Genomic DNA, 24772 nt, shown 5'->3' with positions numbered 1-24772 from the left:
TTTCAGGGGACAAGTTGAAATATGAATTTGATGTGTTCATGAAAAGTGAAGGTGACAGTTTGGGGTCACTGTTGCATAGGGGACAATGACCAGCAGCAGAGGTGGGCTCGCCCTGGGCCAGCGGTCAAGTGAGGACCCTCCCAAGGCATGCTGGGAGTCTTGGGAACACCAATGTTCCCCTGAAGGAGATTGAAAAGAAATGCTTGGATCTGGGAAAGGCGTTTCGGGTAGAGGTGAAGAGGGAGGAAAAGGAGTGGACTTGGAGGGATATGGAAAACCAGGAGACAGTGGTTACCAGAATCCAGGCATGCACAGAATTCCAAGAAATCTGATAGTAAATGCATCAAATTATGCAGAAGATCAAGGAAGTGATAACGAAACCTAATTTCTCTTGAAATGTCAATAGGGTGATTTTTTTCTGGAGCAGTCTCAGGGGAGTAGTGAAGATAGAAACTACATTATGAGGCTTCGTGAAAAAATGTACAGGAAAAATGTATTTTACTCTTTCAGGATCCTGGTCTTAGAAGAAGAGGGATAGGTCAAGGGTAAAGAGGTGTGAAGACCACCCAAACGGGAGGAAGCCTTGCAACAGGAGAGTAGGGATCACTGATTGTCTTTCTGCTATAAACAGGCAATAAAGTGAGAATTCCATTCCCTGATCAGGTACCGACCCCACACTGATGAGATTATGGTAGAAGCTGCAGATAAGAAGAAGTACATCCAACCTTGCCCAGTTCAATGCCACTACTACTATTACTACTTTGTTAGAAAATAAAAAATCCAGGACAAGCGGGATTCCAAGATAAGGGGCATAAACCAGGAGTCTTGAGGCAAATCAGAAAGTATGCTCTCCCAAGGTGGATGGATGAACAAGACATCCTCAGGGAAGGGGTTTCATGCACAGTTGGGAGCATGCACAGGTCTGGCTTCGGGCAGCTGTCCTCAAGCCTGTTTCCCACAAGGCGGGTAAGTTTCCTCCCTCAGAAGCAGCTACCGATGCCGGTGGGGCCAGGCGGCGTTGAGCCGGCTGAGGGGGCCGGGTCCGCATCACGGCCTCCGCTGGGTTGACTACTCGGCTTTTTCAGCGGCAGCAGCTCAGAAATAGTTTTCTGCTGCGAAGATTCGCTTTCATCTTTGAATTGTGGTTTCTGGTTTGGAGGCCACAGGGATAAAGCTATAAAGTCTCCTTCCTGCTGTCAGAGGTCCCCTCACTTAGAAGAAAAAAACCTCCGAGTGCACGGGGGCGGGGCTTGCTCACTGCAGGCAAACCAGGGTAATGCCCACCTGATGGCGGGTAAAACAGCCTCCCCAGATCTCCCCCACGGTGTCCTCCCTGTGGCTGAACTTTACCCTTACCGTTAGCCTTGTAAAAATGTAGACAGCCTCCGGAAATAGAGCATAATCCCTTCTTTACCACATTTCACTGTGAATCTTTTTATCAGATGCCTTTTCATCATGCAGGGAGAAATCTGGATGAAGCATGGGGCAGGGGTTGGGGCTACAGATGGAAAGGGCAAACAGGTGAATGTGGGGCGGGGGGTGACAGCTGGGAAGAGCCGAGCCAGTGACGGTTTACTGGCTGCCTAACTTTGCTGGGAGCAGATCTGGAGGAGGGGAAATCCGGCTGACCAGGCACGTCTTTGGTTTTGCTTTTTGAATTTTGGTCTTACAAACAGACTTCAGGGGAACTTACTTGACAGAGTCCATATCTGTTATGCCTGTGTCTGGTCTGGACTTGGCAGCGAATGCAGAAAGAGAGAGGTGTTTGAGAAATGACTTTCACTCTAGCCTCTCTGGAAATATTTAATGTCTAAAATATTTGGATAGTTAGGATTTACAACTCTAAGGGACCTGCAAAGAGGTAACAGCAACTACCCAACTACTGAATCTGATCTTTCCAAGTTTTATTTTCATTTGTTTTATTGTGAAATAAAACAGATGCACGGAAAAGTATATAAAATACATATATGTCTGATTTAAAAATAATAAAGCAGGGAATGAAAAAACTATTTATGCATCCAACAACACGGGTCAATTTCACAAATAAAATATTGGGGAAAAGCAACTCTACTAAAAAAGGAAAAAAGAAAAAAGAATATATACTACATAATTCCAATTATATAAAGTTCAAAACAGGCAATACTGATTGATAGTGTCAGAAACCAGAATAGAGTTACCTTTGAGAAAAGGGTAGGGACATGCCATTCCTTATTTTGTACATTTTTTGTTTATTTTATTTTATTTTTTCCCCATTAGGACAGCTAGTGATTCAGATGTAGTGGAGTTGGGTGATGGCATGTTGGGAATTTTAGCTACTTTCATTGATCTGTGTTCTTGTTTCTGCACTTTTGTGTATATATTTTATAGCTAAACAGTTTGCTAAAAATAATAATGCAGAAAATACCCAAGAACTCAACACACCCATATAAAGAAATAGAATGTGCCATTTTCTTAAGATACCCATTCTGTGCCTCCCCGCTCTCTCTCCACAAAATGTAAGCAGTATCCTGGCTTCTGAGACTTTTGGATGTATCCAGATACATATTTTCCATTCCTTTACTTTTAGTCTTTCATTTACTTATTACTGGGAAATGCCTTGAGCTGGCATTTTAAAAACTTGGCCTGACAACCTTAGCATTTTAATTGAATTATTTAATTTCCTTACATTTGCTGTAATGTCTAATATACTGTATTTTGGTTTGTATCTACTTTTTTTTTCAGTTGTCTCATGTGTGCTTATTTTTTCATTTTTGGACTTTTGGGCATTTGGTTTTTTTATCCACCTTTTTCCTCCTCTACTTTGGATATTGTATATTTAGTTCCTATTCTCTTGCTGTTTACCTAAGAAATTCTGACATGCACATTTATCAACATTAAATTTCATTAGTATCTTCATCCTTGTCCCAGAAATATAAGGATCTGAGAACGCCCTGGCTCCATTCACCTCCTTCCCAAGTCATATGCTATTTTTATGGTATATATTATTTCTCCATATGTTAGAAGAGTTATTATGGATTTATTCAGTCATTGGTCATTACATATTACACCATGTTATTATTTTGTTTGCTCTTTGTTTTTCCTGGCATTCCAAATCTTTACCTGGAAATTACCTTCCCTTGAGCTGAAGGACATACTCTAGTATCTTCTTTAGTGAGTTCTATGAGCAACAAAACCTATCAATTCTTCGTTTCTCTAAAAATATCCAGTCTCATTTCTGGAAAAAAAAACACTTCTTGGGCTCTGAGGTTGAATAAAATACCTTAGGCTCTGAGGTTGAAAAGGTTCTAGGTTTAGTTAGTTTGTTTGCTTGTGTTCCTCTTAATACAATGAAAATTCGAGTGCCCTATCTTCTAGTTTCCATGTGACTTTTGAGAAGTCTTCTGTCAGTCTGACACACTTTTGAAGGCAAATTGCCTCTCATCTCTTGCTTCCTTTAGTACCTCTGCTTTGGCATTCATGTTTCCCAGTATTAAAATGATGTATGATCATATTTCAGGTCTTGAATCTCTTGCTTTAATAATTCTCAGAATTTTCTCTTCAAACATTGCCTTTGCCACATTCTTTCTCTCTTCTACTTCCGGAACAGCAACTAAGAATAAATTAGATCTTTTCAGTCTGTCTTTCATGTCTCTTAACTCTCTTTTATAATTACTGTTTCTTTGTCTTTTTGTGCTACATTCTGGATAAATCCTTCAGCTCAATCTTCCAATTCACCTTTTGATTTCCAGCTTTGTTTGATCTTTTTTCAAACACACACACGGAGTTTTTAAATTTTCATCATTATATGTTCCCTTTCTAAAAGTATTGATTCTTCTTTCAAACCTGCTTTGTTTTTCTTACAATATTTTATTCTGTCTATGCAAACTTATAACATAGATTCTATTTACTTAAACTTCGCAAACATAGTTGCTTTGTTTCCATGTCTACAGTTTCATAGTGTTCAACCCTGCTGTTTCTCACTCGAAGATATCTTGTTTCTTCATCTATTAAGTCATTTTAACAACATGAGCTGCTAATTTTCCTATGTGATTTGCATGTGTGTGTAAATCTTGTAAGAACAGAGACAAATGTATATACTTCTTAAAAGGATTATTGCTTTCCTCTGCCAGGTGGCATCCAATCTAGGATTATTTAAACAATTCCATCTGAAGTTTTTGGGACCATCCAGATGCTATGAAATTAGGGCAGCAAATCCACATGAGAGCTAGCTTGTAAATATAATTTCTCAGTCCTGTCTTTTCTTCTGCTCAGTGCCAAGATTTGAGACAGGCAATTTTCTTTCTCTTTTTCTTTTCTTTTTTTTTTTTTTATTTTCCTTTTTTACTATTTTCTGGTAGGAAGCTGACAGAGAGTTCATTTCTAGTTTATTCTCATACTGAAGATAGAGTCTCTTGGTGTTCCCACTTTATGGGGTAGGTTTCCCATTCGAGTCTTACTTGGAAGGGACCCATGCTCTCCTTTCTAGCCTCTGTACCACACAGGATCATAAAATGGTCAGCTTCTCCAAATCTTCTCAAGGTACAAATACTGGGTGAAATGCTATACTTACCTCTCTAGGTTTTCATGCTCACTTAGATTTTGGCCCAAGTTCATTATTTCCTTGCTAGCTCACCAAAGCAATCATTCAACACATAGTTATGGAGTGCCTGTGATAGACCAGCTCCTTCCCTATGCATGTGCTGGGGACAAACAGCGTAAGAAAGAGACAACAGTTCCCTCCCCTCAAGGCATTTATAGCATGACCACTGAGTGGCTGTTTTAACAAGATTTTAAAAAAATATTTCATCTAGCTTTTTTGTTTCTGTTCAGCACATGAATCTAGTACCGAGTCTGACATATATCAGAAACAGACCGTCTTTCTTTCCATCAGGCCTTGTAAAATGTAGGATAGTAACACTTTTCTGGGTCCTCTGTCTTTCTCTCTTTTTAAGGTGCCTTGGATTTTAGTGCTTTGAAATGAGCACAGGACTGAGAAATGGGAAGACTGGCTGTTAGGCCCATTTTACAACATAGCAAGTACAAACGGCAGACCTTACTTTTCTTCCTGGGTTAAATGGGTTGGTCACATCTCTACCACTGGGTAACCAAGAGGCATTAATGATACAACGTAAGTGAAGTCACACTGTGGAGACTAATATTCAGATGCCAATGTTGTGTTGTTTTCGACCTAGAGAAATAGTCCTAAGCAAGTGGAGTACCATGTCCAAAGTCTTACTGTAATAACGCACTGTTCAAATCCAGATCGGTCTCTTCTGACGGGAAGGTAAGTTGAGAGTGGGAGAGTGTAGTTCTTTCAGTGAGCAGGGTTCACACTCAACAACAGGCTATTATATTTTATTTTATTTATCTGACAGAGAGATCACAAGTAGGCAGAGAGGCAAGCAGAGAGAGAGGAAGGGAAGCAGGCTCCCCGCTGAGCAGAAAGCCCCATGCGCGGCTCGATCCCAGGACCCTGAGATCATGACCTGAGCCGAAAGCAGAGGCTTTAACCCACTGAGCCACCCAGGCGTCCCACAAAAACAGACTCTTAATTTTTCCCACTTTCAGGGAGAAATAACCTTCCTGAATTCACAGGACCACCCCATCATGCCTTACCCCCATTAAGGGGGATGTAAGCAGTAGCAGTGGGGTCGCTCTGAAGGGCAGTCCTCAACGTACATGCTGTACATTCCTGAGAGCAGAAGGAAAGAGAAAGATGGAGGATGTGTGGCATGGGGATCCAAACCCTCTTTACCATCCTATTTTCTCATATCCACAGCCCCTTAAAGGTCTGTCTCATCTGGGTCTCCTTTATTCGCCTGATAATAGTGAACACTCACCCTGAGCTGGCCGGAAGGCAGAGTGACTGTCTCCTGTGTTCTGATAACTAGCGAAATGCTGACTGAGGCATGTTTGTCGGCACATCTACAGGTCAGGAAAATCAAGACCGTGTTCTGCAGAGCAGCTGGATCAGGGCTCCCCAGGAAGAGGCAAAAGCCTGCAATGCACTAGCTCATTATGTGTTTCTTTATGTGTGTTCACTGATGGGTTCTAGAGAGATTCAGAATACGCTTTGTGCTTCTGGCGCCCAGTGCTCGATTTGCTCTGGAAACCCAAGTCCACGGACTCATGGAATTCACAATCATACCTGGACAAAGTGTTTATTTATAATAAAAAAGAGAATCTTTCTAATAAAGAGGAGCAGATGTTAGCCATCTTGATTCATTTCAAATGTGCTCAGCCTCATTCAACGAGCTTCACGTGGAGGCTCTATTTTCCTTCTATCCTTTAGGGTCACATTAAAGCCATGTTGTGCTTTCCGACAGATCAGAAACAGGCCACTCCAGGTAGGCCAACAGTTTTGAGATGCAACTTTTCTGCGTCGAGTGTGAAACCTCTCCGTTTTGCTTTCGTGGCTACAACGAAGAGTTGTTATCTAGGCTAAATGCCTTTTTATGCAAAGTCTCAGATGCGCAGGGAGGCTGTTTAGCGGGCGATCATCTCCCAATCTATGTGTTCATCATTAAATGCTAAACGGTATCAAGGTAAGCAAAATCCAGGGATGTGAAGAGACACGTTTGTAATTTTCTAACAATAGAAATACACGTCTCGCCCACAGAAAAGACAGCGCTCCGTGTATAGGACTCCCCTAATCCGAGGGATGATGTTTCCTTCTGTTTGAGAAGTTTACCTTTGCCTTAAATAAAGTGAAGCTGGTAAACATTAAGGTCCCATGCAGCTCAGCTGATTCGCAAGTTGCTTTAGTGCAAACGGAGAGGCCCAGATATTTGGGCCTTACCATTTTTCACTGAAGTCTTTCACTAAACCTGACCACAGCTGTCCTTGAGGCCAGATGTTTGCTGTAAAATTCAGCGAATTTAATATACCATGCAAGCTCCCTGCCTTTTTAGACCAGCTGAAGCCCCCAGCGTCTGCGTGTGTTAGCTTTACATAGCTCTGCCTGCGGGGTCCAGATGCCTATTATCCTCCAGGGGGTTGGCGGTGGCTCAGCCCGCTGCCCAGCTTGCCCACAACTACCGCATGCAGAACCCCCTGCCTCCACTGGGGTGAAGGAACCCAACAGATGCGATACGGGCTGATCACGAAAGTACTGGTAGAAGTCAAATACCTTCCCTTTTTATTGCTGTTAAGCTGCCCAAGCCCAGTGAATTGCGGCCTCCCCGAAAGTGCTTTTCCTGGGGGGGTCGCAGGACTACCCCTCCGGCCCCCCTGCACGCCTTGTGGGAGAGTGAGCCTTCCTCTGCCAAGTGCAGAATGGCCGGGCTCCTCCTCCATCCCCACCTCCCACCGCTACATTTTCTGGTCCCTTAATTAGAAACTCAGGACCCTGCAGATGCCTGTCTGTAACTCCTCAGGGCGAATTCACAAAGCCTGGAGAGCAGTGATGCAATGGAAAGAAAGACCCAGGCTTAAATCAAGCAACACCACTGAATTCCCTGAATGCCCGTTGATTCCTGCCTAAGCCCTACTCCTCCCGACTTAAGGCGGTCATTTTCAAGCCCGGCTCAGGACTGCTTCAGGGTCTGCAAATGTCTGAGTGCCTTTTTAAAAGACACATTAAACACTTTTAATAAAATCGTAATTAAAAAGCAGAGACACTCAAGTGCATCAGGTAGCTAACCGGCCCCATTGTTCCTACCGACCGCCCTTACAAATGTGAGTCCTACTTTAATCTGCTCTGTATGTGGGAATCCCAGGTAACTTTTCTAGGAGAAGAAGGCCTCTAGTATTTAAAATATCTGAAAGCCTCTGCTTCACAGTGTGATTCCAACCCTTCCAAAGTGTTCCTCCTCTCCCGGGGATTTGGGAGTTCCACATCACCCAGGAAATGCGGCTGTTTCAAGGTCCTTAACTTTCAGAGCTCTCTCTCATCCTTCCCTTTAGAGGTTTGAAAAATGACAGGGATGTGAGGCCTATTTGGTGGAGCACATCGCTTGTGCTGGCTCAGGATTAGATCTCAGCGAGCCTGGGCACGGTGGGCGGAGAAGTCTTGGGGATTCCATGGTTGGGGGCAGCAGGGCGGGCTTTCCACAGAGGGAGCCGCCCTAGAGAACGTGGAGGCCAGCAGGGCATTAGGAAATTGGAACTTGCTGGGTGTCCTGGCAGGAACGTGAGGATGAGAGGGAGGAGCGCATGCGGAACACTAGGCGGTGGAGCAAATAATGCAGACTTTTGTACGGAAATTTGTTTGATTTTATCCAGTAAGAACTCAGTAAGCCAGGAAGTTTATGTATATGTGGTCGGCACACACAATGGTACATCAGTTTCTCCTGCACAGTATAGTGATTTGACAATGCTGTGCGTTCTGCTCTGCTCACAAAGCTGGCTGATTTTCTTTTAAAAGAAAGACATTTGGAAACTTCCCCATGTGTCTTTTGTATTTTCCCAATGGTGATGTTACTCTTCCCCTTTTTAGCTCAGATAGTTAAATTATATACTTTTTTTTTTTCTTGCATCGGATAGGTCAAATAGAGCTGTTCAGGTTTTGACTAGCCCTTGTCACTTGTCACTTCCTAGTGTGACTTTGGCCACGTCCTTAAACATCTGAACGGCATTTCCCAGATATGGAACAATTTCCTTGAAGCAGATTTTAGCTCATATTAAGGGAAAAGCTCATTTGCACATGTTCTTTCTTCCCAAGACGTTGTTTTGACTTCCTCGCACCCTGAAAGTTCTCTTTAGAAGATTGGGCTTTCCCCAGGTTCTCAGACTGGATCAGGTCTCTGAGATACTTCCCAGGAGCACCTTGGACTAGACTGTAACAGTTGTCGTGCTTGTGATGATTTACTGTTGTTTATTTTTCTTTTAAAGAAATTATCTTAGATACCTCTGAGTAAGTCCATTAACTATCTTCATAAAAGCACGAAGTAGATAAAGTCACATGGCCATGGAGAAATCTGAGGTTAGCTTGATTTTTTTCCCCCCACCTTTCTTGCTTTTTATGCTTGGATGGCTGAGCCACTAATTTTTAGAGTTTTATTGAAATATAACTTACATGAAATAGAATATACATGATTATAGTGTACAATTTGATAAGTTTCAAAATATGTATATTACTGGTTAAGATAATAATAGTATTCACCATCTCCAAATGTATCCTTGTGCCCCTTTGTAATCATTTCATCCTGTCCCCACCTCCTCTCTCCAAGAAAATGTTGACTGGCTTGCGCCATGGCCCATTCGCTAGCGTATTCTGGAATTATATATAAGTGGAATCATACGCTATGTACCCCCCTTTTTGGGTCTGACTTCTTTTACTGAGCATAATTACTTTAAGATTCATCCAAGTTGTTGAATATGTGAACAGTTCATTCATATATTTATATAGTTCATTACTGAGTAGTAACATACCAATGTATGAATACACCAAAATTTATTTATCCATTCACCTGTTGATGACATTTGCATTATATCCAGGTTTTTGGTATTGCAAATAAAGTGGCTATGAATGTGTGTGTGTGTGTGTTTGTGACTTGATACATGGGAATTTATCAAAATAAGAACTTTGCTCTTTAAGTGACACTGTTTAGTGAATGAAAATACAAACCACACTTTGGGAGAAATCATTTATAAACCACATGTCTGAAATTGTCTTGTAGCTAGAATATATGTATTGTGTATTTTGATCTTCAAAGTTCTCATCACAAGAAAAAAAGAAATTGTAGCTATGTGAATTGATAGATGTTAACTCATCATTTTGCAATATATATATGTACATCAAATAATTACATTATATCTCAATAAAACTGGAAAAATATATAAATAACTTAAAATTCAATAATAGAAAAAAAAATCTAATTGAAAAGGGGGGAAAAAACGGGCAAAAGATTGGGTCAGACATGTCACCAAAGGAATCATTTAGAAACATTTAACTCATTGAGAACATTTTGGGTCTTGTGTCCAAGCTCTGTTAGACTGGCCCAGAGCAGCATTTGGTCTACAGCTAATTCTTTTCCTATGATTGAGGCGACTGAGTCCCCCGGGCAGCTCTCTCTTCTCTGGCCCTCTGCCTTGCCTACTCCAGGCGCCTGGCCTCAGGGGAAGCCCATTTCCATCTCTTCAACTTGGGAAAACCATTGGCTCTGCCTGGGGGCCCTTTGCCTACCCTGTGGCATAGAAACTCTCCCCAGGAAGAAAAACTGGGCAGCTGTTTGCACATCTCATTGTTTCTAGTCTTCCAGAGATCACTGCCTGGAAGGGGGAGGGTGGGTCTTTTGTCTTGGAAGCCTCTATTGCCTACAGCAGGTCCAATGGTTTAGTTTAGGAGGAGAGTTAAGTCCAGCCACGGGTTCCTTCATGTCAGCCAGCATGGAGCTCTGAATGATTGTTTTCAACCTAACAGTCACTGAACACCCTTCCTGACAGTTCCTGGTCCTCAGGAAACCCCTCTGAGATACAGACACTTTGGTCCCCAGAGAGGTAGCCCAGATCACTGGGGAGAACACAGTCGGAAACTGAAAGGGTGTGATCTGAGCTCTGGAAGTCTTACTGCCAGCTCCACATGCTTAAATAACACACTATCCAGCCCATTCTTGAAATGTGATACCTCAATCAGCATTTCTTCTGTGTCCAAATTCTATGTATATATTTTTCTGGAACACAGTATACCTTATTAAGTGAATTTTTGTCCTTACAATTTGAATACATTTTCAAGAATCGTTCTTTGATTTTTTTTTTTTTTTAATCAGGTACATCTGCCATTTATGTGTTGGGTTATCCTTGAAACAAATACTTACTGAGAGCAGAATGGCCCGATGCCATGTTTTCTTACCAAGCGGTAGCCATCACGATTGTATGATGCTGTGTTATGCTGTATTACGGAGACATTAGATGGATAACCACAGACTTCAACAACACTGAGCTGAAAACTGACTGAGGACAACTGGGCACAATGTAAGGAACTAGGAATGTCTTAACTAATTCATCTTGTTATAAATCTTGACAGTGTGTCCCTTTTGTATGTGGCAGAACCATGCCTGATATAAAACAATCTGTGTCTATGATTAAAGGAGCCCCATCAGTAAATATGAAAATGCCAAGAAACAAGACAGCATTGGGCCATGGTGTTATTGGCAGTGCTTTTCCCCTTTTCGAGGGGTACATAAAATAACAATGTGTCTTAAAGTTGATGGTGTTTTGATTTAATGAAATAATGGTGTTATCTATCTGTTTTAAATTTTTTTTTCCATTTCCCTTCTGCACCAACGCTTATCTAAAGCCTTTATTTCAATAATGAAATTTCAGACATGGTGTTTTATTTTAGTGCCTAATGTATGTGTTTCCAATATTGCTGTTTTGTTCTTATTTTGTTTCTTTAACTGCAAAATCTTTTTTTTTTTTTCCAATTCATTCTGTTGTTTTTTACTATTCCTTTCTCTGAGCTCTTTCTTCGAAAATGAGTTTTATTAAGTTTTATGGTGGTAAGGGAATTTCTTTCATTTCCTTGGACTGAGTTCTTGCCTATGGAATTAATTTCCCAGAAGGAATTTCTCACTTTATTTTTTCTACTTAAGCTTCAGCCAGATTGCAAACACCCCCCCCCCCCCATCCATCCTGTCCTTCCTCCTGTGGGGCCCTGCCCTGGCCTGCCCCTGTAACTTCAGCCTGTCAGATTCCCACCAGTTCTTCGTCTGTCTGTCTCAACTACTTCTTTAATAATGCTTTTCATGATTTTGTGGAAGTGATAAGACTTCCCTCTTTCTTCCACCCCTCATGGCACCCTTGTCATCTCTTATAGATCTTACCCTTGGAATTTTGTTATTAGGGTCACTTTGCAATAGGGTTTTTGTTTTGCATTTAGCATATCTTTGTCTCCCCCAGTCCGAGGAAGGTGGGTTGTATATAATAGATTTTTGACAAATATTGGTTGATTTGAATTAAGCTGATAGACCTAAGTTATATGAAAAAACTCCACATATGAACTGTTAATTACTTAACATGATTTTAAAATCATTGAGGAGTCCTTAATACATCTCAAATGGTTCTCTACCTTTAGGACATGTGAGAATCACCTGTGTAAATAGTTTTTGTTTGTTTTAAACAGCAATCCTGGTTCCTGCCAAATCTGCTAAAACTGTAATCGAGAATTTTGCTCACAGAAGGTTAAAATACTGGTTTGAGAATATCAAAGGATTTTCTTCTGAGCTTATGTAGATTTGGGGACCCTTCTTAGATATCCTAATAACTGAGCATGTGTCCTAATAAAGCAAAATGGTGCATGGGCCACAATCACCAAAAATCTATTTTTCCCAGGAAGGAAGGGAAAAAAAGGTAGATAAGCCTTTTCTTTACAGATTCAACATATATGTTGATGTAAAAATAATATAACTCTGACTTCCATAAATACGGTAGCACAAAAGAGAGGAACATGTAATTATCTTGTGCCCCTGCAATACATAGGCTCCAATGTAAGACTATATATTCTGTTGACTGAAAATAAAGCCCTTTTTTGTTTTTTTTAAATTTTAATTATTTTATTTTATTTTTTACTTTTTAATTTTTTGGCAGTGTCTGCTCTATTTTGTGTAAACAGTCTGGAAACATGGTTTTCAGCATGACTAGCAAAGCATGTATGGACAAGTTTGTAAGTGCAGATTTACACACCACCCCAGGTAAGTCATCAATCAGGTAATGTGCACAGTTCTCTACTATGTACTGAGTTCCCTGTGTTAATCATCCTAGAGCATTAGAGTCTTTATTAAGAATTAATGTGTTGAAGTTAGTATCTGTACAAATTTCAAAGTAGCCTCTAGGGTTCCCATCCTCCAGAAATTTAGAACCTTATGTGGAGGAGAGAATGTGGATATAAGTGAATTTATTTAAGTGACACGGAATTGCTAGATAAGTATTTTTTTCTCCCACTGGTTGTAAATAGGCTTGTCTTTGTGGATCTGAGACTACTAATGAATTTGTACAAACCATGCAGCAGACACACAATGAATCTTCTATAAATATACAAACATCTGAAATGCCAAGCTTTGGAAACAACAGGATTGCAACCTCTCAGTTTTAGGAAAGAGAGTGAGTCTGGACTTAAATCACCCATATTTTCTATTGTGACATCACTTGGACATAAATGTGTGGCTTACTTGTGAGCAGTCCAAAGTTAACTGGTGTTCACATAGGTAGAGAACTCCTTTTGAATTAGTTGAGTTAGAGATTCTACACTCAGTGCTAGCTGCTTTTTGAGCCCCTAAATCATATGCTTTTGGGCAGCAGAGTCTGGAGAAGATGTTTTTGTGTAATCTGTTACTAGGATGTAAGGTTCTAAGGCATTTATACCCTGGTGCAGCCCAAACACCAAGAGCAGTGCAAGACCCATCATATATGCTCAGTAAATATTCTATGCAATGCCTTCAATTTAAAATTTTCTGTGTTTTTGTTTTAATACTTAATTCCTATTTGTAAAATGAATCGGTTCATTATAGAAATTTGGAAAAATTTTTAAACCTAAAGGAGAATATAAAAATTATTGATGATACTGTTAACTAGAGGTAATCATCAAAAACTTTTTTCATTAATGTGTGAGTTTCTAAAAGTGGTTTGGTGCATGTGTGTGCATGCATGGGTACACATGAGAATCACTGAACTTGTATGCATAAAGTTTTTGGCAACATATCATGAATGTTTTTGCATATGATTAAATTCTTTGATTTAAAATCATATTATACCATGATTATTAGTGGTTACATAATTTTCAAGCATATAGATTTACCATAATTTGATGGACTCATACCCTATTTGGGACCATTAAGTCTGCTTTGTTTAGTCATTTTTGATAAAATAAATAATTCAACTATGAAATTCCTTATATAGTAGTCTTTTCGACATCACTAATTATCCCCTAGGGATAACTTGTCTTTGAAATGTTTATAGAAATTTATAGCAAAACAAAAATTTTCGGGACTGTCCCTTTACTTCATTCTCAATAACATCAATTATTGCTCTTTTCCATTGTTTCCAACTATGTAAAAAGTAGTATCTCATTATGTGTGAATTTGAACTTAATTTTTTATTTGTGCATAACAGCATGATTTCACAAATGGATATTTTAATAAATTAATTGTATGTGTTATTTATGTTTTTGGTTATCTTTTTCTTAGTGACTTACAAGAGCACTTTATATATTACAGATAAGAAGCATTTATCTGCTGTACAAATTTTTCCCCTTTGCAATTTCATCTTAAATGTTATAATGCTTTTGATATACAGAAGATTTACATTTTTCTATATTTCAACACTTTAATTTGTGGTTTGTTTTCTAGCTTTCATTCCTACAATGGTCTTTGTTAACTGACATCACCTACTAAGTAATCATTTCATTTTAGTCCTTCTGTGGCTTTATATTTCAGGTAGGTTGAATTTTTTAACCAATCTGTAATTGGTTTCAGTGTGATTTGTGAGACAGAAATTAAATTTTGTCTTTTACCAATTGTCTTGTTATAATTTATTCAATAGTGGTTTCTCTCCCCCAATTATTTTGTATACAAATTTTATGATATATTAAATTTTGTTCCTGATTTCTTCATTTAGAATATCCGCTACTTCATACCTCACAGGTACTGAAGCTTGATAGTACTGTATAGGTATTAGAGTAAATCTCTCCTCTTTATTCTTATTATTTTTTTTAATCTCAAGGCAACTCTCAGTAATCTTAAATTTCAAGTAAACTTTAGAATCCTATTAACAAGTATAAAGAGGGGGAAAGGTAAGATTTCCTCCAAAAGTAAATAATTAAGATTTTTAAATAACTCAAGAAGAAATCTGTTGATAATACTGAGTTCTCCAACACATTCTGTGCCCACACAGCACAAAATTATGTTTACACAAATATAGATCTCTTTTTTCAATAAAATAAAATCTTTTATATCTCTCATCAAAGTTGTAACACTTTCTTTGCATAGATTAAGCACATTTCATGTCATATTTATCCATGTGTATTTTAACAGTCATTGGCCATATGGGTTGTTTTCACTTTTTGGCTGTTACGTTTAATGCATCTATGAACATTTGTGTGGAAGTGTTTGTGTAGACATAGGTCTTCATTTCTCTCATGCTGACGTCAAAGACTGGAATTTCTTGTTCACGGGGTAACTCTATACTTCAGCCTTTGAGTAACTGCTGGACGGTCTTCCACAACAGCTGTGCCATTTTGCACTTTTACCCATAGTGTATGGGGGTTCTAATTTCTCCATCCTTGTCAACACTTCTTGTTATCTGCTTCTTTTATTCTAGCAATCCTAGTGGGTATGAAGTGGTATCTCACTGTGGTTTTAAATTAAGATTTTTTAGGACTCCTTTCAACCAGTTATTGTGGTTATAAAACAAAGATACAGTAACTCTCATAACAGATTTCCTAAGACCTCTTGCCGCTGCACCTCTATCAGACATATTGGCTGATGTATTGTGCACAGTGAACACTAGTGGCCTCTCTGTTCTCCAGCATCCACATGGGAGAGTTAGGGACTGAGTGCTCAGACTGCCTGGACTCAGATCTCAGCTCTGCAGTGTACCTGCTGGTCTGACCTGGGAAAGTTTTATCTATCAGGTCACAGATGTCCCCGGATTTTTGGTATTAAGAGATATGATTTATGCAAGAAAAACAAAAGGGAATTTTAACAAGTGTACACACTGAGAGACATAGCCTGTTTTATAACCCCTCAAAGCAAGTTGTTGGCAAGTTGTCATAAACATTTAATTGAAATCATTTATTTTCAGGCATATATTTGTATAATGTTAATGATTCTCCACTTTAATAAGTTGTTTTCGATAAGCAAATCAAATACTGCTATCAATTTTGTGAAATAAAATATTTCTGTATTATTTTTGTATTTATTTTATATATAATTATCTTTTTCAATGAATTCTAATTGATTTTTAGGAAATAAGTGTTATCTACAAGTAGTAATGTACTAGTAAATGTTTAATAATTGGCCCTGGAAAATATATGTATAGCCATATATAATATGTGTGGATATACATACACAGGCTTATAAATTTTACTGACATAAGGAATGGTAACACACAATTAAAAAATACAATTTACATTACTTTTTATTGAAAGTCCTGTATAGTCCATTGCTTCTCACAGAATGGTTTCACCAATTTTTGCCAAACTCCTCTATTTGAAACAACCATGATTGCTCCCCAACCATGAATTGGAAAGTAGAATTGTAACCCAATTTACTTTTCCCAAAAAATGTACTGTGAACAGATTAGGTGCATGATCTACAGGTGAACTCTTTCTCACCCTTGATCAACGACATTAATCCGTAGCATGCAGACCTTCCCTGCCGCCAGGGTCTGGCTGTTCAGGAGAGAGCCCGGACTGTTGTCTGTGGTTGGAGCATATTCATCCCTTCTGTTCCATTTATCGCAAAATGAGCTGCTGAATTACTCAACAGGACAGAGTTTGTTCAGTAACAGCTAAGGCACTCTTCAGATTTATCAGCCAACTGTAGTATTGGCAATTGCTATGGAAAAGTAAATTTTATTTATTATTTTCCTCTTTTCATCTTTTCCATGTAACTTCTAAATTTCTCATACATGTCTACTATTTTTCCAAAGTGATTTTTACAAAAGCTGATTTATCACACTCTACTTGTTTTGTTTATAACCCTTCAACCAGCCAGTGTATATTTTTATTCTTGATGCAGACTCCCCTGAGCCCTATTCGTGACTGCTCAAATTTGTTTCAAAGATAAAATGTCCTATTCAATCATTTAGAATTGAACATGAGAGATTCTCTAAATTTTCCTCCTGTTCAGGCAGCAAGTTACTGTGCTGTTCTAGAGAACTTCTTTTTTTCATTGACATGCAATATTTTTTAAGAGACTTGACCATTTTTCTCTTTTTGCTCATCTTTACATATTGATTTATAGTTAAATATGAGTTATAACCATCCCAAGAATGGAATAAACACCTTCCCGAGATTTCTGAATGCCAATGAAAGAAAAAATGACATTTACTGTACTTCTGCATTGGTTTACAGAGACCCAGCAGACCTACGCAGCCACTTGGTAATCCCAGAGTACTTGGATGCTGCTATTTCTTTACTGTGTTCGAGAAAACACAAGAGTGGATGCAAGGTCTGCTGGTGATCGACTTTCACTTGAGCAAAGCCCAAACTCCACATATATGCAGTGGCAGGAGACCGTGCCCTTTTTTGGGTCTCCCTTCAGGCCCTAGCCACCCAAACACTTTGGGCTCCAGTGCATTGGCAACTTGCTGAGGCAGAAGGCCCCAAAAGCCCTGGGGTCTTTACTTCCCTCTGGGTCTTATTTACCTAGATTGGGAGACCTTACAGCGTTTTGTTAGCATCGTCGCTGATTACTTCCTAGGCAGCTGCTCCTTCTCAGGAATGGAATCTGACTGACATTACTTCCTGCTAACTATATTCCCTGACTTTCCAGCTGGAACCTGAAAAGCTGACCTGAAGTTCCAGCTGGCCTTGGGGATTTCACAAAATGATCTTCTTTCTCTGCTTTCCTCTTCTTTCCCTCCCTCCCCACCTATTCCATCCATCATCTCTCCCACAGTTTTCTGATGAGCTTTTGTCCAAGCAAATTATTGTGATGCATGCAGTCAATTTCGTAAGCCACCACGAGTCCCTCATGTAACCAAAAACTTAACATATTAGTTCTCTATTTATGCTGTAACAAATTACCATATATTTAGTGGCTTAAAAAACACAAATTCATGAACTGTATTATAGTTCTGGTGTTCAGAAGCCCAAAAACCATGTGAAGATGCTAAAATCAAGGCTTACATTCCTTCTAGAGGCCTTTCTGTGGGTGGCCCATGTCCCTTAGCTTACGGCTAGGTCACTCAAACTCTGCTTCCATTAGCACATTTCCTTCTCCGAGTCTTCCATCTTCTTCTCTCCTTATTAAAAAAACTTGTAATTACTTTGGATCCACCTGGATACACCAGGATAATCTCCCCATCTCAAAATCCTTAACTTAAATACTCCTGAAAAGTCTCTTTTGTCATGTAAGGTAACATATTCACAAGTAACCAAAGATTAGGACATGAACATCTCTGGGGGACTGTTATTCTGTCTACCACACTTACTCTCAATTTTGCATATCTTATGCTGCCATTTCTGTGTCTGTGTGTTTATTTTTGCAAACTGAGTTGCCATGAGAAAAAGACTTCTTTAATTTTGTATCCATATGCAGTGATTTCTGGAGTGGAGCAAAATATGAAAACGGAGGATTGATCAACTGTTTACTTTAATGTACACAGTATCAAGAAAATCCAAGCATTCAAATATCTTGTTATAAGAAAAATCTGAGGTTTTGCTTATGAATATAGTCAGTCTTATTCTTGAGCCAAATAAATGCAAAAATTATCCTGACACTTGATTGGAATCTGGGAAAGAGCTCAAAATCTTGGATGTAAAATGGAACATTCATTATGTTTAACAGAAGGGATTCTAATGCTTATGGATTGGTTATAATTTTACATAATAATATAGGGACCCCATGGGACTATTAATTCAATGGAGGATCTACTCTTGTATTTCATGGTATTGGAAGACAAACTGCAAATTACTGTTGGCTCTTCTGATCAGTCTACATCAGTCCTTTGTAAGACTGACTACGAATCCCATATGGGACCTCATATTGACCACATATTATTAATGTCTTCTGTGGAATACTAACCCTTCTCTCGTCTTCTACTTTTCATTCAAACTGGTCCTGTAAATAGTGGAATTGTCACGTTATTTAAAATTTGATACTTCTTCTTGAACATGGTTATACAATATAGTCATCTATTTAAACTACATTTTCTGTAAGTTCTTTATGTCCTGAGGCAGTTTTGAATTCTAGAGACTTGATATTGAATCTGTCTGTCGTGATGAGGAAAAAAAAGTTGTAATTTCAGTTAGTGAAATTCACCAAAGACTTTAGATTGAATTTAATCAGATCAGGTCAAACATACAACATAATAGCTTTATACTGGTGGTGAAATAAAATGTTCTCAGGAGAGAGTAAAGCGATACATGAGGTTATACAATTTGAGATGTTTTCTTATGCAACAGGAAAAAAGTTGACTATTAAACAGTACCCTATCCATAACTTCTGACTCCAGTCTGGGTGGAGTGAACACACTCTACCCTGTGACAGTCACAATGAGCAAAATATAAACTCTGGACAGAATGCACATGATAGCTATGACTCTGAAAAATAGATGATAACAGTGGATTAGGAAAAGAGCCCACAGTTTGATGTAATATGACACTGGCAGGAGTTTCTCATGTCTTCCCCTCCAGAATTGTTCTACACAGACTCAAAAATGGTCAAAAACCCAGAGGTATACAGTGGGGGGATGTGGGAATGACTCCAATGGGAGTCTTCTCTTATAGGTCCAAAAGCAGGAAACAAGACTCCAAGTGTCACAAAGAGTAAGAGGAAATCCCTCCTTTGTTTTCTTCTTTTTCAGGGTGGTCCCCAGACACTACCATGATGGCATATTAGGGGCACAGATGGTGGCAGCAGTGGTTCCAAGGAAAGCACTCTGAGGGAAGAAAATTCTCTCTGACAAGAGAAGCTATAGTCACAAGACTGTTCAGGAATTGTGGGGCAATTCCTACTGCCAGTTTGGGCTTTGTGGCTGAAGTATTGGGAAAGGTAGAGAGGGGTGGCAGATCACGGAAACGTTAGTGATATTGTGGAGGGGAGGAAGATGAAGAGATCAATTCCATAATGTTGCTTATGATCTCCCAGTTTCATCCGAGGGCCTTATGAGTGAATCTAGTCTTAAATATAATACCCTAATCTTTGAAGACTTCAATAAAAGAGAACAGCACATCTCAACTGGCCACCAGTGCTGTTCATGTGGAACAGACCTAATTGGTATTGAAAAGGCCTAGGAAAATGAATGAATATTGAACCCACAGCTAAAAAACATAGATGAGAAGCATGGACTAAAACTCCTGACTCAGCTAAGGTGTTGGTCTCAAAGTCATGAGTTCCAGGAGTCAAGATGGCGGAGAAGTAGCAGGCTGAGACTACTTCAGCTAGCCGGAGATCAGCTAGATAGCTTATCTAAAGATTGCAAACACCTGCAAATCCATCGGCAGATCGAAGAGAAGAAGAACAGCAATTCTGGAAACAGAAAAACAACCACTTTCTGAAAGGTAGGACTGGCGGAGAAGTGAATCCAAAGCGACGGGAAGATAGACCCTGGGGGGAGGGGCCGGCTTCCGGCAAGCGGTGGAGCAACGGCGCACAAAATCAGGACTTTTAAAAGTCTGTTCCGCTGAGGGACATCGCTCCAGAGGCTAAACCGGGGCGAAGCCCACGCGGGGTCAGCGCGGCCTCAGGTCCCGCAGGGTCACAGAAGGATCGAGGGTGTCTGAGTGTCGCAGAGCTTGCGGGTATTGGAACGGAAAAGCCAGCTACAGAGACAGAGCCGACAGTAAGCTCACAGCTCAGTGTTACCTTGAACAGGTCGCAGGCTCGGTGAGCTCGGAGCGCGGCCGGAGGTCAGGCAGACGGGAGTAACTGGGCGCTGGTCTCTGAGGGTGCACTGAGGAGTGGGGCCCTGGGCTCTCAGCTCCTCCCGGCCGGAGACCAGGAGGCCGCCATTTGTACTCCCGTCCTCTGGAACTCTACGGAAAGCGCTCAGGGAACAAAAGCTCCTGAAAGCAAACCCCAGCGGATTACTCAGCCCAGCCCCTGGTAAGGGAGGTGCAATTCCGCCTGGGGCAAAGACACTTGAGAATCACTACACCAGGCCCCTCCCCCAGAAGATCAACAAGAAATCCAGCCAGGACCAAGTTCACCTACCAAGGAGTGCGGTTTCAATACCAAGGAGAGCAGCAGAATTCCAGAGGAGGAGAAAGCAAAGCACGGAACTCATGGCTTTTTCCCTGTGATTTTTTAGTCTTACAGTTAATTTAATTTTTTTCTTTTTCATTTTTTTTCTCTTCTTCTGCTAAATTTCTTTTAACTTTTACCCTTTTCTTTTTTAACGTTTTTAAACTAGTTTATCTAATATATATATTTTTTCTTATTTATACTTTTCTTTATTTGTTTTCTTTTTTTAATTCTTTTTTCTTTTTTTTTCTTCTTTCTTTCTTTTTGAACCTCTTTTTATTATCCCCTTTCTCCTCCCTAACGATTTGGGATCTCTTCTAATTTGGTTAAAGCATATTTTCCTGGGGTTGTTGCCACCCTTTTAGTATTTTACTTGCTCCTTCATATACTCTTATTTGGACAAAATGACAAGGCAGAAAAATTCACCACAAAAAAAAAAAGAACAAGAGGCAGTACCGAAGGCTAGGGACCTAATCAATACAGACATTGGTAATATGTCAGATTTAGAGTTCAGAATGACATTTCTCAAGGTTCTAGCCAGGCTCGAAAAAGGCATGGAAGATATTAGAGAAACCCTCTCGGGAGATATAAAAGCCCTTTCTGGAGAAATAAAAGAACTAAAATCTAACCAAGTTGAAATCAAAAAAGCTATTAATAAGGTGCAATAAAGAAATGGAGGCTCTCACTGCTAGGATAAATGAGGCAGAAGAAAGAATTAGCGATATAGAAGACCAAATGACAGAGAATAAAGAAGCTGATCAAAAGAGGGACAAACAGCTCCTGGACCACGAGGGGAGAATTCGAGAGATAAGTGACACCATAAGACGAAACAACATTAGAATAATTGGGATTCCAGAAGAAGAAGAAAGAGAGAGGGGAGCAGAAGGTATACTGGAGAGAATTATTGGGGAGAATTTCCCCAATATGGCAAAGGGAACAAACATCAAAGTTCAGGATGTGCAGAGAACACCCCTCAAAATCAATAAGAATAGGCCCACACCCCATCACCTAATAGTAAAATTTACAAGTCTTAGTGACAAAGAGAAAATCCTGAAAGCAGCCTAGGAAAAGAAGTCTGTAACATACAATGGTAAAAATATTAGATTGGCAGCTGACTTATCCACAGAGACCTGGCAGGCCAGAAAGAGTTGGCATGATATTTTCAGAGCACTAAACGAGAAAAACATGCAGCCAAGAATACTATATCCAGCTAGGCTATCATTGAAAATAGAAGGAGAGATTAAAAGCTTCCAGGACAAACAAAAACTGAAAGAATTTGCAAGCACCAAACCAGCTCTACAGGAAATATTGAAAGGGGTCCTCTAAGCAAAGAGAGAGCCTACAAGTGGTAGATCAGAAAGGAACAGAGACCATATACAGTAACAGTCACCTTACAGGCAATACAATGGCACTAAATTCATATCTCTCAATAGTTACCCTGAATGTTAATGGGCTAAATGCCCCAATCAAAAGACACAGGGTATCAGAATGGATAAAAAAACAAAACCCATCTATATGTTGCCTCCAAGAAACACATTTTAAGCCCGAAGACACCTCCAGATTTAAAGTGAGGGGGTGGAAAAGAATTTACCATGCTAATGGACATCAGAAGAAAGCAGGAGTGGCCATCCTTATATCAGATCAATTAGATTTTAAGCCAAAGACTATAATAAGAGATGAGGAAGGACACTATATCATACTCAAAGGGTCTGTCCAACAAGAAGATCTAACAATTTTAAATATCTATGCCCCCAACATGGGAGCAGCCAACTATATAAACCAATTAATAACAAAATCAAAGAAACACATCAATAATAATACAATAATAGTAGGGGACTTTAACACTCCCCTCACTGAAATGGACAGATCATCCAAGCAAAAGATCAGCAATGAAATAAAGGCCTTAAACGACACACTGGACCAGATGGACATCACAGATATATTCAGAACATTTCATCCTAAAGCAACAGAATACTCTTTTTTCTCTAGTGCACTGGAACATTCTCCAGAATAGATCAAAGTCATGAGTTCCAGCTCCACATTGGGTTCATGGAGCCTACTTAAAAAAATAAAAATAAAAATAACCAGGGAAATTGCCTGCTGGAACAAACAAACAAAAAGTCAACATTTTCAAGATTTAAACAAGACCCACAGTCTCATGATACAATATCCAACATATCCAGGATATGATCCAAAATTGCTCAGCAAATGAAAAGCCAGGTAAATCTCAATTTATAATGGGAAAGGCAATCATAAGCAGCTATTACAACCATGTTCAGAGAAGTAAGGCTGAAACTTTTTTTTTAAAGATTTATTTATTTGACAGATCATAAGTAGGCAGAGAGTCATGCAGAGAGAGAGGGGAAAGCAGGCTCCCCACTGAGCAGAGAGCCCGATGCCGGGATCCATCCCAGGACCCTGAAATCATGACCTGAGCTGAAGGCAGCGGCTTAATCCACTGAGCCACCCAGGCGCCCCAAGGCTGAAACATTTTTGAAACAAATAGTAAAACAGGAAGTCTCAGCATAGATATAAGAAAAATATTTTTAAAAGGACCAAATAAAAATTTGAGAACTAAAAATATATAAAAATCAACGTAAATAATCCAGTAGATGGGGCAAATAAAAGAATGAAAATGGCAGAACAAAGAGTCAATGGTTATGAAGAAGGACATTATACCTTCTGAACAGCAGAGAGAAAAAGATGAAATGAAAATGAAAAGACTTCTGGAAAAGTTCAAAGGCATAACATTTATGTCATTAGACTCCCAGAGGGAGAAGAGAAAGCATAACCCAGAAAACTTGCTTGAGAGAGGAAAAAAAAAGTCTGAAAACTCCCTAAAATTGAGCAAAAGACAAACTTACAGATCAAAAAAGTATAGCAAATCTAAAAAAGTGCAAACTTAGAAAAATCCATGCCCTGAGGCATGATAACCTAGCAAGCTATACATGAATGCAATGGAAAGAATTTGAAAGCATTCAGAGAAAAAAACAATGCACGAAGCATTAGGAAATAGCAGTTGAAATGACTGTGTTTTAAGTGGATGGGTTGGGCAATAACATCATAAAAGAACTGAAAGGAAAAAAAAGTATAAATTGAAAATTGCATAGTTAGCAAAAATATTCTTTAGGAAGAAAGATGAAACAAAAACATTCTCAGATAAAAGGAAAGTAAGAATCTGTTGTTAGTAGGCTGCTATATAAAAAAAATCCTGGGGCGCCTGGGTGGCTCAGTGGGTTAAGCTGCTGCCTTCGGCTCAGGTCATGATCTCAGGATCCTGGGATTGAGTCCCGCATCGGGCTCTCTGCTCAGCAGGGAGCCTGCTTCCCTCTCTCTCTCTCTCTCTGCCTGCCTCTCCATCCACTTGTGATTTCTCTCTGTCAAATAAATAAATAAAATCTTTAAAAAAAATTCTTGAAGTGAGAACTTCAGGCTTCTGCATCACAGGGAACATGGAAACATCAGAAATAAAGGAAGCATGAAAGAAACTGTAACTATATAGATAAATAAAATGGGCTATTCTCTTCTTATGTTGTGTGAAATATATATGCAGGTGAGGGGTAATGTTACAGCATTGTCTACAGCAATGGGTTTTGAGTGTATAGAGGTAATACACGACAGCTACCATGATGGGGAAAATAAAGACACACCTATGTGATGGGAAGTTTTCAACATTCCACTTGAGATGGCAAAATATCAGTCCCAAGTAGAGCATGAAAAGTTAGGTTTGTATATTGCAATCCTTACAGCAACTATTAAAAAATTATCCAAGGAAAAATAGTTGAAATTCATAGAAAATTTAAAGTGAATTGCTCAAAATTCATAGAAAATTTAAAGTGAATTCAAAAGAAAGCATCAAAGGAGAAAAGAAGTAATGAAAAGGAGAGGTAACAAAGCAAAAAGCAAAATGCTAGACCAAATCCAAATATCAAAAATAATTACATGAA

Source organism: Mustela putorius, unplaced genomic scaffold (genome assembly GCF_011764305.1).
Source record: "Mustela putorius furo isolate JIRA1106 unplaced genomic scaffold, ASM1176430v1.1 tig00003845_pilon_pilon_pilon, whole genome shotgun sequence".
Taxonomy (NCBI): domain Eukaryota; kingdom Metazoa; phylum Chordata; class Mammalia; order Carnivora; family Mustelidae; genus Mustela; species Mustela putorius.
Note: the sequence above shows the minus strand (reverse complement) of the source record.